This window comes from Macrobrachium rosenbergii, chromosome 25 (assembly GCF_040412425.1).
Source record: "Macrobrachium rosenbergii isolate ZJJX-2024 chromosome 25, ASM4041242v1, whole genome shotgun sequence".
Lineage (NCBI taxonomy): Eukaryota > Metazoa > Arthropoda > Malacostraca > Decapoda > Palaemonidae > Macrobrachium > Macrobrachium rosenbergii.
The window spans coordinates 16,143,490-16,161,320 of record NC_089765.1 but is presented as its reverse complement, the minus strand read 5'-3'; positions in this window follow the sequence as shown (position 1 = coordinate 16,161,320).

The following is a 17,831-nucleotide window of genomic DNA, read 5'->3' as shown; positions in this document are numbered from 1 at the left end:
TAGGGGACTTTAACTTCGTGATAACGGACACGAGTTCATTTTTGTATGACGTTTTCGGTATAACTCTATGCAAATATTAATTAATGCAATAATGATAATTATATGAAGCTTTTCAGGAATCTAATATTCATCTAATTCATTATTCCTGTCACATTCGTGCACAGCAGCAAAATATTAATCTGTATGCATTTGAAATCATTTTGATGCGTCATTTATGCTCTTTAGAGTTCAATGTTTTATATAAAATTGAAGTTTTATGTACAGGGGTATTTAATTTTAGAACACAGCCTATAGTCAGATAATCCTACCACCGTGACAATAAAACAAATGAAAAGATTTTAATAACCTCTAAATATGTGAAATGCTATTACTTTATCCTTTCGGAAATGACGTATCAATGATTAATAAATCAGTGATGAAACTTTAAAAAGAACGTGGAAAATATTTCAGATATTCAGATACACGCATTAAGTAAATAAGTGATAACATAATATGAAATAACGCCGGGATAATGCAGTACTTTCTCTGTCATTTATTTTTAGATTTTATTGCTCATGAAATACACATTGCCGTTGTGATACGATTGAGTGGCTGTTAAGAATATGTTGTGATAAAGGTTTAATAGAGTTCTAAGTATGTCTAACGGTTAACTACATTACTGGGATAAAGGATATTTTTATTTGGCTATATAATCAGGTTAATTTTAAAATTTTGGTCAGTAGCCGTGCAAGAACAAGTGATTCATCGTCAGCCATTAGCCTTAAACACACACACACACACACACACACACACACACACATATATATATATATGTATGTATGTATGTATGTATGTATGATATATGTATGTATATATATATTTAGTATTTATATATATATGTGTGTGTTTGTTTATATATATATATATATATATATATATATATATATATATATATATATATATATATATATATATATATATATACATATACAGTATATGTATATATAGAGACCTTTATAGTGAAATAATGCTTCCTCATTGCATCACAAGCGATTGAAATACATTGTCCGCAAAATTGGAAAAGTTTGAATAACATATCCAAAACATATTTACATACTAAGAACAAATACGATAAAATGTACTTATATCTTGGTATATAACCAGTGTACCCTACTTTCTCTCTCTCTCTCTCTCTCTCTCTCTCTCTCTCTCTCTCTCTCTCTCTCTCTCTCTCTCTCTCTCCATTTATATATTTGTCTCTCCCTCCAACTTCTTTTTAAAGCATTATACCCACGTGGAAACCACAAAGAGCTCCGCTTTCACGTTTCACTGAACTCCCATAAGACCGAGCGAAATTGTATTAGGAATTGAAGCATTATGAATCGATGCAGTTGTGTTACGCCTGAATATCTGACAATGGTCTGTTTCTTGCCTTTGTAGAATTGCGTCACACCGCTTATTTCTTTCAGTATTGGGAAACATTTCCATCCAATATTCCCCCCTCTTTACGTCAGCCGCTGTTCAGTGAAATGGTCTTAGAGATAGTTCAATCAGGTTATTGCTCCCACGTGTCAGATGACAGGCTTATACCTTTAAACTGCCGTGAGGAATCTGGAAATTGAATACTTTCCAGCCAGTTAAACAGACGTCTTTTATGTTACGTTCTGTAAATTCTGTGGGATCTTAATGTTACGTAACTCACATCCGATATTGTTCATTGGACGTTCGTTGAAAATAGATCAAATGGGAATTGTGGGTCAGAGTAGATCCTAGGAAATTTGATTAGGAGAATACTGAAGAAGAAAAATTGCAGAATAGATGCTACTAAGTATCCAATGTCAGTTTCGAAAGATAATAATAACGATAATAATAATAATAATAATAATAATAATAATAATAATAATAATAATAATAATAATAATAATAATAATAATAATTATTATTATTATTATTATTATTATTATTATTATTATTATTATTATTATTATTATTATTATTATTATTCAGAAGATGAAACCTATTCATATGGGACAGTCCCACAGGGGCCATTGACTTGAAATTCAGGCGTCCAAAGAATGTGGTGTTCATTAAGAAATACATAAAGAAGAAATCCCACTTATTAAAAAAGATAAAATAAATAAATAAATTGATTAATTAATTAATAAAGTAAGGATAAGGCGTAACGGTAAAATTTATCAAGTAAAATTGCAAAATTAGTTATAAGCTAATTTATATATTCGTTTACCTTAATGTGTGGCATAGACCCAATACAAAAAAATACAAGAAACTTCGAATACAAGACGAACTCAGAAATGAAAAATTAAAGTTTTGCTGAAATTTACACATAATCAAAATATCTCAACGCTGTGTTATAACGGAACTGTAATACCTCAATTGCTGAAATGTTTACGTCAGTATAAATTCTTCCAGAAAATCATATACACTTTTGAATATCATAATCATTGCTTCTCTGAAAATGTTCGAAACTATTCTAATAACCAAACAGATTCTGAATTGGAGAAGGGGAGAGAAACCAACGCCATTCAACAATATTAGAAATGATTACTTTTTCGCATAGATTCCCTAACAATTCTCGTTTATTTCTGAACAAATACCGTCGTTTTCATTTCCGCGATGCCACTTGCTTTTAGCGTTAAGAAGGAATGGGGAGTTTTACCGATGTAACGTCGAAAGCAGAATTAGCAAGCAGAATTACTGTTTTTCGCTGACAGGAATGGAAATTTGAAATGTATTGAAACTCTGATATATTGACTAATGAGAATTTGTGAGTCTTAGAATAACGTCGAAAGCAGAATTAGCAAGCAGAATTACTGTTTTTCGCTGACAGGAATGGAAATTTGAAATGTATTGAAACTCTGAAATATTCACTAATGAGAATTTATGAGTCTTAGAATGATCAGTAACAGTTAAAAAGTTGAAAATAATTAAGAATTATAGATTAATTCGTCGAAAACGATTATGTTTATAACCTTGTTTTTTACTTGATATGCAGAATACACATAACTAAATAAACTATGTAAATAAAATTGTAAACATATCACTCACTCTCTCTCGGCCCTGGGCACATGCTGGGCAGCCGTGACAGATGCCAAGGAGAAAACGACAGTGAAAATAATGAAAGCTTTCGAAACAGACGAACGAGAAAACAGAAAAGAACACTAGAAGGAAATAATTGCTTCTGGGACAAGTCAGCGTAGAGTGAAATGTCCGCTAACTTATGGCTTTCAAAACTAGAGGCATAAACTGAAATATATTCCACGAACGAAACGCAGACAGGTTTCGATGGGGGTCTTGCTTTGAAAAATTTACGTGACAGACGGAAGGCGAGTTTAAGCGACTGCTCCCAGTGACGGAAACTGAAATTGCGAAGACTGGTAAGGCACCGGGAATATATACAGGAATACTTGAGAGATTCTTGGTATATTGGTGAGAGAATAAGCGAGTGTGTCTGCGGGTGTAAGCTGTGTCCATAAATGAAGATTAGAGTTATGAAGATAAACGGGAACTAGGTAAATGAAGCAGTGAGTGTGATGGGTGGATGAAGAATGGAAGCGGTTATTTTGTATATGTATTTCGTAATAAATGTTATGATTATTTGTCAAGATGAAGAAAGGGACAGGAAAGTGTGTGCAAAAGATCTGAAAGATAATTCGATTGTTTTTCCTAGCCTTAATTCCTCGAACTGGAATGTTCCATGAGCCTCGGGAGATACAAAAATAGACACAAAACAGGTAAAGATACATTTAACAGACACACGTTTAGAAAATTCATATTAAATGAAAATATAAATTTGCACTTAATGAATTTATATTCTACATTGATGTGAATAACATTGTCTGTGTGATATAGGTTTAGTTTTTCGGGCAATGGTATGAAATAATTGCTAACATCAAACGTAGTTTTGCTGGTCTAACCATAAACACCAGTTCTATGAATCTCAGTGATAAAAATATGATCCCTGTCTCGTGTACCTTTCATCCCGGTTATTACAATGATTTTTGTTTAATTGCAGCTTTTGTTACTTACGAAGGAACCCTTTCAAACATCATTTTATGACGACGAAAGCCTAACAAACAGAAATAATGCTTTAATTATCCGCGATTTTTCATCATTCTATCAGACGTACACCACAGAAGCAGTTCCTAGGACGTTTAATAACTTATGTGTTTTTCCTAGGATAAAAATATTTAGAAAAATAATATCCAAAAGCGAGCTTTATTACTAGATCCAGTTATGGGGACTCATCATCCCGAGCGTGCGATAATTAAAAAAAAAAAAAAAAAAAAAACTGCCTCCTGATCTTTTCCACGGAATTTCAGCGGACAGAGCTATTCCACGTAACTGCTATCCTATATCTCACTCCCCACAATCTCCTCCCCCCACACACACCCCATTCGTTTGTCGCCACTGCGAAATAGTTGGATGTCAGCTCAAACAGTTTTATGGAGCAGTTTTATTTTTTCATGGTCGGAACGTATGATATAGCGTAGAAAGATGGACAAACTTCCGATGAATGTGGAACGAATTGAACTGAGTACATACGTGTGGACTTTTCACATGGGGAGACTCGATGTTCACGAAAAAACACACATATATATATATATATATATATATATATATATATATATATATATATATATATATATATATATATATATATATATATATATATATATATATATATATATATATATATATACATTGACAGTTAATATCATACAGAGGTTAAATTCTGTAGAAGTGTCCCCTCAGGCGACAGTGGTTAATTTAAATAGCCAAAGAAATGCAGCAGTTTCGATGGTATCGGAATGAAAATTTCAATGTTTTAGTTGAGGGAAATGAAAAGCTAGAAAAGGGATTATTAATTTTAAGGTTAACATTTACAAGACTCTTATAAAAAATAGGACAATTTATATGCAATTACCATTAAAGGCATTATCAACTGATGTGATCCGTTTGGGCAATTTTACAAATAAAGCTGCGTTTTCAGTTTTAAGGACGGTTGACTCGCTGAATAAAGTAACAATCAATAAAAAACAAGTAAAAAATGCTTAGAAGTTTCCTCAGCGCTAACGAGCTTTCTATACAGCCGCTACAGCGTATAATCAATGCCACCGAAAACAGATCTATCTTTCGGTGGTCTCGGTATAATGCTGTATGAGCCGCGGCCCATGAAATTTTAACGTCGGGCCGGTGGTGGCCTGTCCTATATCGTTGCCAGAAGCACGATTATGGCTAACTTCAACCTTAAATAATATAAAAACTACTGAGGCTACAGGGCTGCAATTTGGTGTGTTTGATGATTGAAGGGTGGACGATCAGCATACCAATTTGCAGCAATCTAGCCTCAGTGGTTTTTAAGATCTGAGGCTGACAGAAAAAGTGCAGACAAAAAAAAGTTCTGAAGGACAGACAAAGCCTGCACAATAGTTTTCTTTTACAAAAAAAGTATAACAAGCAATAAAATCTACAAGTAAAAGCAGCATAGAGCCTGAGAAAAGGACCTTTGGACAACATATCATATTCTTATTACACGTTCTTCAAGACTAACTGCCTTGCGTGCCTGTGAAGCGGAAGACTCCGTAATTACGGCTCGTGCTGAAAAGTGGGAAAAAAGTGGTTCCAATAAAAGACCTTGAGGAACGACCTTGCTAATAATGTATTATCACGAACGCAGCCGAGATACTTGACGTGAGATACTTGACATGCCAACGATAATGATACGCATGCGTGGTGGCTTTAAGTACAGGTGTGTCTAAAACTATCATGGCACGTTAACGAATCGCCCGGTCCTTTTTCAGATTTTGGGGGTCATTTGCCGTCAAGAGATAAATGCGTTCTCAAAGATATTTCTGGCCTTGGGAAAAATGTGATTAAAGTAGGTTATGAAGTATGTGGCTAGATTGCTTAGATATAACGGAAATTTGCAGGAATTAGGTATTTCACAACTAATGAATGTAGAAAATCATCAAGGCCTCTTTGCATACTCTTCATAGTGATGGAATAGAGATAGCGTAATATTTTTCAGCGATTACAATTCTCTACGCGAGAGAGAATTGCAGCGTGATGGTTTGTTTATTTTTACCATGATAGACTAAAAACAATTTAAAAAAAGAATGATGTTTCTGTCATACAAACATACAGACTCTCTCTCTCTCTCTCTCTCTCTCTCTCTCTCTCTCTCTCTCTCTCTCTCTCTCTCTCTCTCTCTCTCTCTGTCGACATAAAATAATCCTTGGAACACACAAATAAAAAAAAAGTTAATGGATATTAAATTTTTAGTTTATGAAAACGACGGTACAGAATTTTTTCATATTTATTTACAGCAATTACCTAGAAGTGCAGATGCCGTGTGTGTCAATGTACTACTGGGTATTATTTTAATTGTTTCCCAGAAATCACTTTTAAATGGAAGAGTAGGAAATATGTTTGCCGTAAGCAATAAGAGACATCAAAGGTAAATTCATTGTGTAATCGTATATTGCATGGAAATGCACTGACACTTCCATTTACGTTAGACTTGATTTGTTGTGTGAGTGTGTGTGTGTGTGTATTTTGTGATAGTATGACTACTTTTCCATTTGCGTTATTCGTTAATTTCAAAACGAAGGCTTAGATTATCAAAACTGTTTCTTCTAAGACATGGAAATCAACACTGACAGAAATGAGATGAAATTCTAAAATAAATGCACTGGCTATTGGCAGACTTCAAAGCCCTGATAAAAACAAGCTGAATATTAATAATATTGATAAATAATAACTTCCCTAAGCCATATTTTGCAAGACTGCTTCCGTGACTCCATTTTCTCACGTCCATCTTAGAATTAGCAGGAAGTTTAAGAGGCTTATTGGAATAACTTTCTAATCAAGGAATGGACTGAAGAAATTTTTCATCAGCATATCCTCTCATCCTGTTGTTTATCACACTTACAAGCACAATTCTCATCTCTCTCTCTCTCTCTCTCTCTCTCTTTCTCTCTCTCTCTCTCTCACTCTCTCTCTCTCAATGAAAATATCCAAACGCAGGTATACACATGAATTTTTACCACCATATGTAACACTTGTTGACACATGGGATATGAAATAGTCACATATTACCGTTTTCCTTTGAGCAGATTCGATTTCCTATCTATTATATTTTCAATTTTTTTAAATTTTAAGAGCATAGATACAAATAGACATTTATAAACAATGATGTCTTTTGTTACCTTGTCATCGATCCGTTTAACTGTTAAACGGTTAAATCAAAATACAGAAATAATTGCTTTTCCGAAGAATTTTAATAGCAAGCAAGACCAGGTTATGTAAATTCTGGGATAGTTCATTGATGATAATTAATTATTCTTCAATATCAGGTCTGTTGGGATTATCAGAGGCTACACCCCCCCCCCCACAAAAAAAAATTAAAGAAAAACTATGACGAATAATTTGTACATGAAAAAAGTTATTATTCAGACTTCGAAAACCTGTAATATACGTAAACCAAATATAAAACAAATAATAATAAATGTATGAGTATGAAAATAATATTTTCTTTGCCATGCCTTGTGGAATAAAGAAAAAAAGTTATTATGGCGAATAATTTGCAACTGAAAATAGTTATTATGCAGCCTTCGAAAACCTACAATATACACAAGCAAAATAAAAAAGATAAAAATAAAAATATTATGAGAATAAAGTTTTCTTTGCCGTGTAGAATAAAGGGAAAAAATTATTAGGTCGAATAATTTGCACCTGAAAATAGTTATTATTCAAACTGCGGAAACCTCCAAAATACGTACACCAAACAAAAAAATAAATATATCGTTTTAAAAAGAATGACTCCCATAAAAAACCAGCAAGAACATCCCCAGGAATTTAATGATCCCGTTTTTCGGAGAAATCTCGCTCGACTTATATCGACTGCTGCAGACGACAGGTCGTTCGACAAAAAAAAAAAAAAAAAATATATAAATCATTTGATTCCGAGAGTGACCTCGAGGACAGAATCTGCCATCCTCATTGGCAGCGAGACGAGAACGAAACCACCTGGGATTTCTGGGAGGGTAAATATATACCAAGGTCGTGGTTTACTAAGCTTGGTTGGGTGAGGGAATAGATCTTTAATTTACTTCTTCTTTACTGATAACTGGTCTCTTCTGTCTGTATTTTTCCTATTTATCTTTTGTAACTTCTTTCATATGAACACCATCATTTTCTTTGGGAGCTTGGATTTCAAGTCAATGACCCTTGTGGACTTGTTCCATATGATTAGATTTCATCTAATAATAATAATAATAATAATAATAACAATAATAATAATAATAATAATAATAATAATAATAATAATAATAATAATAATAATAATAATAATAATAATAATATATGATGAAAGTAGGCCTTCTCTCAAACAGGTCTTATTGGAAAGGATGGCTGTATTTTTATAAGATAAATCCGCAAAATACGGCCATCCTTTTCAATAATAATAATAATAATAATAATAATAATAATAATAATAATAATAATAATAATAATAATAATAATAATAATAATATAATAATAATAATAATAATAATGATAAGGATATATACCTTTATTCAAGAAACTTTGTAGAAAAAAACTAGCAATTTTGCGGTCCCTGAGTGATACCTCGAAATATATACATATTAACTTCTTGACAACACTCTAATACTGGTTGTTCTTCTGTGTGATAGTTTAAGATTGAAGGTAAAGTCACTTTCTTGAATATAATTCAAACTTATTTCACTAAAATCTTGCACGTAATGATTATATACCATTTTTTAATAGTAATTTTTAGTTCACGTTACCTGAATTCTTGAGCAATAGTGCCATTCACCAGAGGGAGAATTGTTCCTGGGTTTGACCTTAATATAAATCACCTGTGTTCTTACCTGGTCGATATAAGATTAGTTACCTGGGCTAAAATTCTCTTTAGGGTGAGAACAGAATAATTTAACGTGAAACCACTTTCTGTGAATAAAGTTTATTTTTACGAGCCTCTATCTTCAGCTGCGTGAACGTGCTATCTTATGTGCAAAGTGAGTTCATTACATAATCTTACAATTTTCTAAAGAAAGTAGAATGAGTTCCCTATATATGAAGATAATGTCTTCTTCGTTCAAATAGCATTTGATGAATATATTTTCATTTAATTATATGCTGTTCTAAGAATAGTCTGGTCTCAGTGCCATGGTATTTTAATGGTGAATAATTTAAGAATCTCTCTCTCTCTCTCTCTCTCTCTCTCTCTCTCTCTCTCTCTCTCTCTCTCTCTCTCTCTCTCTCTCTCTCTCTCTCTCAAAATTAGCGCTTGAGAAATATGTTTTGAATTTAATTATCAACTGTTCTAAGATTAGTCTGGCTTCAGTGCTACGATATCATAATGGTATGATCTAAGAATCTCTCTCTCTCTCTCTGTCTCTCTCTCTCTCTCTCTCTCTCTCTCTCTCTCTCTCTCTCTCTCAAAATTAGTGCTTGCGAAAGAGATTAGTCTGGTTTCAGTCCTATGATATCATAATGGTATAATATTCTAAGAATCTCTCTCTCTCTCTCTCTCTCTCTCTCTCTCTCTCTCTCTCTCTCTCTCTCTCTCTCTCTCTCTCTCTCTCTCGTTTGTTCAGAATTCCATTTGTCCTTCACTGGATTACAATAAACTTTTATGAATCCGATTAACACGGAAATCCGATTAGCAGACATCAAATGCGCTAATAGGCGTCATTGTGTATGCGTTTTTATGACTGCGTGAGTACCTGAGAGCACTCATATATATTCTATAACTCTTCGTAATTTTGTTAATATTTAAACAGATCAGGTGCGTGAGACCTTCAAATATTATTCCTGTATTTAAATATTTAGTTTTTGCGAATTCATACCGATCACTTGAGAGAGAGAGAGAGAGAGAGAGAGAGAGAGAGAGAGAGAGAGAGAGAGAGAGGATTGTCTTCAAGGGTAAACTATGTGTCAGAAAATCCGCCAAGTTGGTATGAAACCCGGATTTAAAGATTCCCCTCGGGGACTAGTTAAGTAACGTATCTAAAGTGCGATAAGTTCTTAAGAGAGAGAGAGAGAGAGAGAGAGAGAGAGAGAGAGAGAGAGAGAGAGAGAGAGAGAGAGAGAAGATTGCCTTAAAAAGTAAGTTATGAGTCAGGAAATCCGCCAAGCTGGTATGAAACCCTTATTTAAGGGTTCCCCTCAGGGACTAGTTAAGTCTGGCATCAAAGGTGCGATAAGATCTTTCATCTGAAGAAGAAGAAGAGGAAAAAAAAAAACCTCGGGGTCTATTCAGAGAGGTAAAAGGGAAAGAAAAGACACCACTTTCACGTCTTTGAAGAAGTGTCTCTCTCTTTCTCTCTATCTCTCTCTCTCTATCTCTCTGTCCCCGACCTAAGACGAGGTATTGTAACTTCTCGCAAAGATGGAAGCCTTTCTTTCACGAAAACATGACGAATGCTTTATATAATCTGAATGGAGGAAGCAGGAAGAGACCTTGATGGTATAATACAATGTTTGCAATTTATATATATATATATATATATATATATATATATATATATATATATATATATATATATATATATATATATATATATATATATACATATATTTTTTTTCATTTTTATTCGTTTAGTCAATGCCATGCCTCTTTTGACCTTGTAAAAAGTATTGATAAAATAAATGTCCAAGCTATATATGTTAATTTTACTAAATTATTGTTTTCTTATTTTTATTCGCTTGGTCAATGTGAATGCTCTTTTGGTCTTGTAGAAAAAGGCTTTGATGAAACAATAGTCAAAGATGTGTCTGTTGATTTAACTAGTTTGATCCTTGTTAGCTTATTCAGAAAGGAATCTGAATAAGTCACATGAAGCTGAAATTAATTGATGAAAGTCAATATCTCATATCAGTCTGTTTTGAAACATTAAAACCAATAAGCAGGGAAAACGTAATCCGATTGCTTTTAGCTTATAGAAATTGTTTAAATTCCTTCACGTGGGTGAAAATAAAATATTTATCAAAACACATATGCCTTTCTTAACCTAAAGGAGGTCAGGAAATCTGGGGCAACACTAAAACAATAAAAAAAAATCATGGAATGAGACTATTTACGCCCATTCCTGCTAATAAAAGGCATAATCATTTATTATTTTATCATCAGAGACTACCGTTATGGAGTATAATGTATAAACACAATATTGTAGTCAAAGAATAACGTATTTTGTACATTGGACATTTTAAATAAAAGAAAAAAGAATTATCAGAGATGAAAATTACGCTCGTGCCACGGCTGTAACGTTCAAATGGCGGACTGCGAAGTGATATGATGTTGTTGCCAGTGCAACAGAATATTTTGTTGAAAACCGTAAACAGTAAATGTTGACATTTGTTATTTTAACATTATTAACTGTTTACATATGCCATTGCTGCGGCCATGTTGACCTGCTCGTATCGCATGCAAAAGTTTTGTTTATTTACATACTGCCAATTTGTAGGGAAGTAGAACCGTCAGTGCACATCGCGCGGTGCACTGCAAGCATTATTACTTAAGGTTCTTTGCAGCATTCCTTCGGCCCCGAGCTGCAACCCCTTTCATTCCTTTTACTGTAACTCCGTTCATATTTCCTTCCTTCCATATTGCTTCCCACCCTCCCCTACCAATTGTTTCATAGATGTAATTGCGATGTTTACCTGCTGTGACACCTCTGAAGACTTTTTACTCTAAATTTCCCGTTCAACACTGAATGACCTCATACGTCCCAACGCTGGGCCTTTGGCCTAGATTCTTACATTCTATTCGATACAGCAAATCCGTCGATTTAATTATAATGTTTCCTAAGCATGTCTGCCAACCTCATTCAGTTATAAGTTAAGTATATTTTAGTTTAACCAGACCACTGAGCTGATTAACAGCTCTCCTAGGGCTGGCTCGAAGGATTAGATTTATTTTACGTGGCTAAGAACCAACTGGCTACCTAGCAACGGGACCTACAGCTTATTGTGGAATCCGAACCACATTATGACGAGAAATGAATTTCTATCACCAGAAGTAAATTCCTCTAATTCTTCACCGGCCGGACGGAGAGTCGAACGCTGGGCCAACAGTCATTCAGTTACAAACCCAAGAATAATATATAGTTACAAACCCAAGAATAATATATATATTTTTTTCGTAGAAACAACTTCGCAAGCTTACTCGTAATATGTAGATCAATACCGCTGCAGTGTTCAACTGGCAACTGCAGCCCTTCAAATCTCCCGATCTCCTTTCCCGAGGAATTTGTCAGGTGCGGCGGAGGGATCATTTGGGAGGACGGAGCAATTCCGTGTAACGGCCCCCCACGTTTCTCACTCCACTATTTGTTGGCACGTCGACGAAATGGTCCGGTGTCGAACTGGGACACTACTTCCATGGCAGGGTTTTATGGGGGGAAGTGAAGGGTATGACAGGTGAGAGGGGGTTGGGGAGGAATGGGGAGATTTCCTATGAATGTTGGGAGGACAGGAGAGAAGTGACGTCAGTGCTTTTAGGAAGTTTTTTTTTATTATTATCGTTTTGGAATAGGGGACGAGTGGTTTCCTGTGACGTTAAATTACGAAGAAACGTATAGAAACGGACACAAAGATATGACGTGACTCAGAAATTTATTTCTGTTCCACACGTGATTGTGTGTTGATGATTTCTATCTTATTCACTCAGAAGGGATAATTCGAATGAAATGTTGTCTATTGGTCATTGCTGAGTCGGGAAGTTGGGGAAAACTCGCTGGTGTGCAAGCAGTTAGCTTGCCCAGGTAATTCCTTGGGTGCAGTTGCTCTCAGGTTCCAACTTCTTTTAGACTTGTGTGGCCCAGTGGATAACGCCCTTGCTTTCCACCTGAGAGACCTGGGTTCGATCCCGACGTGAGTCAGAAATTTATGTATATATATATATATATATATATATATATTATTTCGAGGTAGAGCGAATAGGATATTAAAGGACGTTTGTAGCTTAATGCTTGTATATGAATCACGGTGATGTGATAAAATTCATTCATATATATATATATATATATATATATATATATATATATATATATATATATATATATATATATATATATATATATATATATATATGAAGAAATTCCCAGCATTGCAACGGACACAGATAATAGAAGGAAGCATTGTAAACCACGAATGAGACCGAACTAAATTTCCTTCGGGAGCTCTCTAATGGAATTTGCTTTTCAAAGGGTCTTTTGTGTCGACCAGAACCAATTACATTCTCCGGCGTGTGAGTGAACACTTTGCTATTATATATCTGATCCGCGCCCTTGATCGACTAGTAAAACGAAAGGGGATGGGTATTCCTTGCTCCTAAGTGTGTGTTTGTGTGTGTGTTTGTGTATGTGCTTGTGTTTATGTGTATTTTACTTGGGCGAGGAGCTGGCGTGCCAAGCACTGTGTTATTTCTAAAACGATTGGACTCGTATTTGGGTAAAATTCTCAGGATTCCTAGTAAAATGTATGTTGTTCTTTTACTGAGAAGTATATTCAGTGTCTACTGACAGGTTCCTTACTTAAATTTATTTCATAGAGATTATTTTTCCCTTATTCTAAGATGTACAATCACTGTTTATGCTGCAAGAGCCTTTGCATTATTGAGCAGCCAGTTAAAAGCTCGATTATGTACAAAACGTGGATATATCATCAGTGAAATAATATCTGAATTTTATTAAATAATTATTGTAATTATTTCAGTCACTATTTATGTCGCCAGAGCCTTTGCATTAGGAAGTAATCAGTTAACAGTTCGAATATGTGCAAAACGCGGATATATCATTAGTGAAATAATACCTGTACTTCATCAAATAATTATTGCATTTATTTCCTTAACATGATTAAATAATTCACACTTTTCAGCAAGATCAATAGCCACGTTAAACATCATCTTTTTGACTAAACAATAAATTGAAAACTTGTTCGAAATAACACAAGGGCTGGAGCAATTAGTATCCAGTGCAGGACTAATTTTAATGAGTTAACTTTTTTTTTTGCTAAAAGAAAAAATCACTTTCATAAAATTCTTATTAAAAATAAATATTTCTTGTATTTTTTTGGTAATTGCTTTGTCGGATTAACGAAGATATAAACGCAAGCAAAAAACAAATATAAAAATCATTGTCACCCTGACATTTAAAATGAAGAGCAATAAAACTGATTTGCAACACTTACGCCAAATATCAAAATGGAACGAAAAAAAAATGGGAAAATAGAAACAGCTGTGGATTAATTTATCCACGTCGTTTCTCACTGTCAGGTCATCAAGAGTGACTAATGACCTTTTGGCTAATGACCACACACATCCATAATATATATTTTAAGAGATGCTTGCCTTATGTGCCTATGGTATAATGCAATTTGTTTTATTGTTGTTTTTGCTTCATTTTTCACTCACGCACAAATACTAATAAATATTTTGATGTTGAAATATTCCCTACTTCATGTGTAATATAATAATTTCTAAATCTAAATCTAATGTTATTATATTGCTTTACGGTTAATCTTTCCTTCTCTTTTATGCTTTCAATCATATCAATCACTTATGTTGCTTGCATTAAAGGCGTGCTTAACGTGTTGAGGCGGATGAATAAATAATAATCTACATAATTTGAATATTATCCATATTTATCGTGTTTAGAAATCTCTCTCCGTGAAAAAGAAGAGAAGCATTTTCTTGATTTTTTTTTTGTTTTTTTTTTTTTTTTGTTTTAGGAAAAGACAAGATGAACTATCTCGCTGTAAAGGAAACTCGAATATTCTTTTCCCTGTCTACCACAGGGCGCCCCACAAAAAAAAAAAAAAAAAAAAAAAAAGGAAATTTGGTACAGTTTACTTAATTTTTGTTAACAGAAACATCGTTAAAACTGAACAAAAACTTGATAACTGCGGCATCCTGGAATTAAAGAAAAAAGGAATTGGAAAATTTATATTTCAGTTAATTTTTTTTAGTTCACTGATAAAGTAAAATACACGGTAAAATACGTATGTAAAATACATAACGTAAATCTAAAATTCCCTGTGTTTTTTCTTTGTGGGGCACCCTGTATTTACAATCCATTCCACCGAGTAAAAAATGAAAAAGAGAGATTTTTATTACCGCATCTAACCACTTTACCGAGGCGGCAACGAACTATTGGGAGGAAAATATCCGAGCCATTATCTGGAATTGCTTCGTCCCGTTAAATGATCTTGTTGTCACGCATGATATATTTGATTGGAAGAGAGACCGGGAGAATTTTATACGTTAGACCTCAGAGTTGAGGTCTATTGCGGGACTATGTGACGCTGTAAGTGTATACTGCGGTGGGGTTTTTTTTGTGGGTGCTATGTATTTGATAAAAAAAAAACGGGAAATTCTTTTTGCGTACTCACAGAATCTTAATTTTTTTTGTCTGTAAGGTATCTTTGTGGACATAAGGATATTTCTTTATCTTCGTTTTTTAGGTGTAAATATGGTTGCTTATTTCTGGGTTTAAATCTTAGAATTGCTTGATGTTGAAAAAATTTAAATTCTGAAAAAACTTGAAGTAGTTTCCCAACTTCCTGAAGCTTACTTTATTGTGATATCATTTATACCTCAACAAACCTCATTTTCTTCAGTGTCATTCTCACATACTTCTTATCAAAAACGTACATATTGATTATGTTTGCAACATTCTAACCCTTTCCTCTCTAGCACAAACTTCATTAGATTCAACGTAGCTTCGTCCAAATAATGATCTGATATCTCTCTAGAAACTCCTCTTCCCACCATTTCGTCTATCAACTTATTCTTTATGAACTAAAGAAGTTAAAAAAATTCTTAGTTTCAACATACGAAGAGACATGACGACCTTAAATGTCAATAACCACATCTTGTTTTTCATGAATTAGAGAGGTTATAAATAAGATGTTCCCTTCAGTAAAGGAAGACGCATGACACCTTTAGATATTAATCAACACAAGACCAACAAATTATTTTTGTTAATGCTGAGGTTCCTTTCATCGGCAGCAGTGTTCCTAATTATTACGGATTTATTCCTGTGAAAATTAATTGTAGTGTTCTCATTATCATACCAGATGATTCACTCCTCAGACAGTGAGCTGTAATGTTCCTATTTTCTTAGCAAAAGATTTAACCCTCTGAAAATCATCTGTAGTTCCCCTATTTTCGTACTAAGCATCTCCCCCAAATTAACTAGGCTCATTTGCATATTCAAATAGGGACGGTATTCACTGTTTATTTTTAATACTCGAGGTCCTGATACTTCGGTTCCTTTAGAGCAAAACGATCGCTCAAAGTAAGTTGGATTCAGTTGGATTTTGCCTCACTCAAAATATACTTTTTTTATATTCTTTTAAGAAAATATACATTTACAATTCTTACATCTTGTAATATTGTATATACATCATAATATATTAACATAAAAAAATTTGTAATTAAATATATTCACTACATTACAATTCTGACTGTTCATCTAGATATGTTTTTAAATGACACCATATTGACTCGTGAATACTTTTTGAACAGAAGTTTCAAATCCTATTTTATTTACTTATAAATCCTGAGTATCATCCCATCCGTATCCCTGCTCTGAAATCAGATATTAGGACCCTTGCCGTATTTTCATCCTTTTTTTGAGTCTGCAACAAAATTTAACTTTAAAATGTACTGGGAGGAGTAAATTCTCAAATTCCTCTAACGACGTCCCGGCAGAAAATCGAGCTGGCCAACAACTGCGGTTTACCTGGGCGTAAAGACTGCTACTTTCTTTGTGAGGAGGTTCCAGTCTATTTTTTCATTCTGTTTCTATTTCTGTCGTTTTATTTCTTGGTAGAACTGCCGTAAAACAGTGAAAAACTGTATTGTATTTGATGGTAAGATATTTCATACTGTGGTGTAAATACTGATTGCGTTAGGGGAAGATTTCCATATTTTTTTTTTTTTATTCAGTTTATATACCTCTCGTTTTGTCTTTTAACAAAAATGCTGTCAAATGGATGATAATGTTTAAAAAATCCCAGTCTTGGATGGCGTATTATTTTCCACTGTGTGAAAAGCTTTAGAATTCTCATTAAACAACACTGCGCATCTCTCTCTCTCTCTCTCTCTCTCTCTCTCTCTCTCTCTCTCTCTCTCTCTCTTAGATGCTAATAAAATACACATTTTTAATAAATTAATCTTTTTTTATTCAATTTCTATCTCTCGCTTTACGTCTTAACAAATCTATTACAAATGGACAAGAATGTGTGAAAAAAATTTTTTTGTCATAGAAAATATATTTCATATTGTGAAAAAGATGTAAGATTCTCATAGAGCACCATTTCTCTCTCTCTCTCTCTCTCTCTCTCTCTCTCTCTCTCTCTCTCTCTCTCTCTCTCTCTCTCTCTCTCTAGATACAGAAAAAGAGGAAATATGATTTATCCCGATTATTTTCACGCTACTTGACCCTACATCAAAGTTATACATTTTTAAGGTGTATTAATTTACCTGTTTTTATTTTCTGTGGTAATTAGTTGGCAAGAATCTTAAAACTTGTTAACGATTTTCAGTGAACTGGAATATTTTGCGGTTTCCAGAGATTCATTTTTTATTCATTATAGTTTTTTCTTTCTTTTGAGAGGCAAAGAGCCCAATTCAATATACGTATTTTTTTTTCACTGAAGATGTGCAAATCCTGGGTTTAGGCTGAGACGAGAAGGTGAAAATAGAGTTATGTGCTTCTGATATCACTTAATGAAAATTTGGGAAAGTGTTTACGGTATAATATAAAAACCTCAACAGTTATTTGATGCAGAAGGAACTGAGA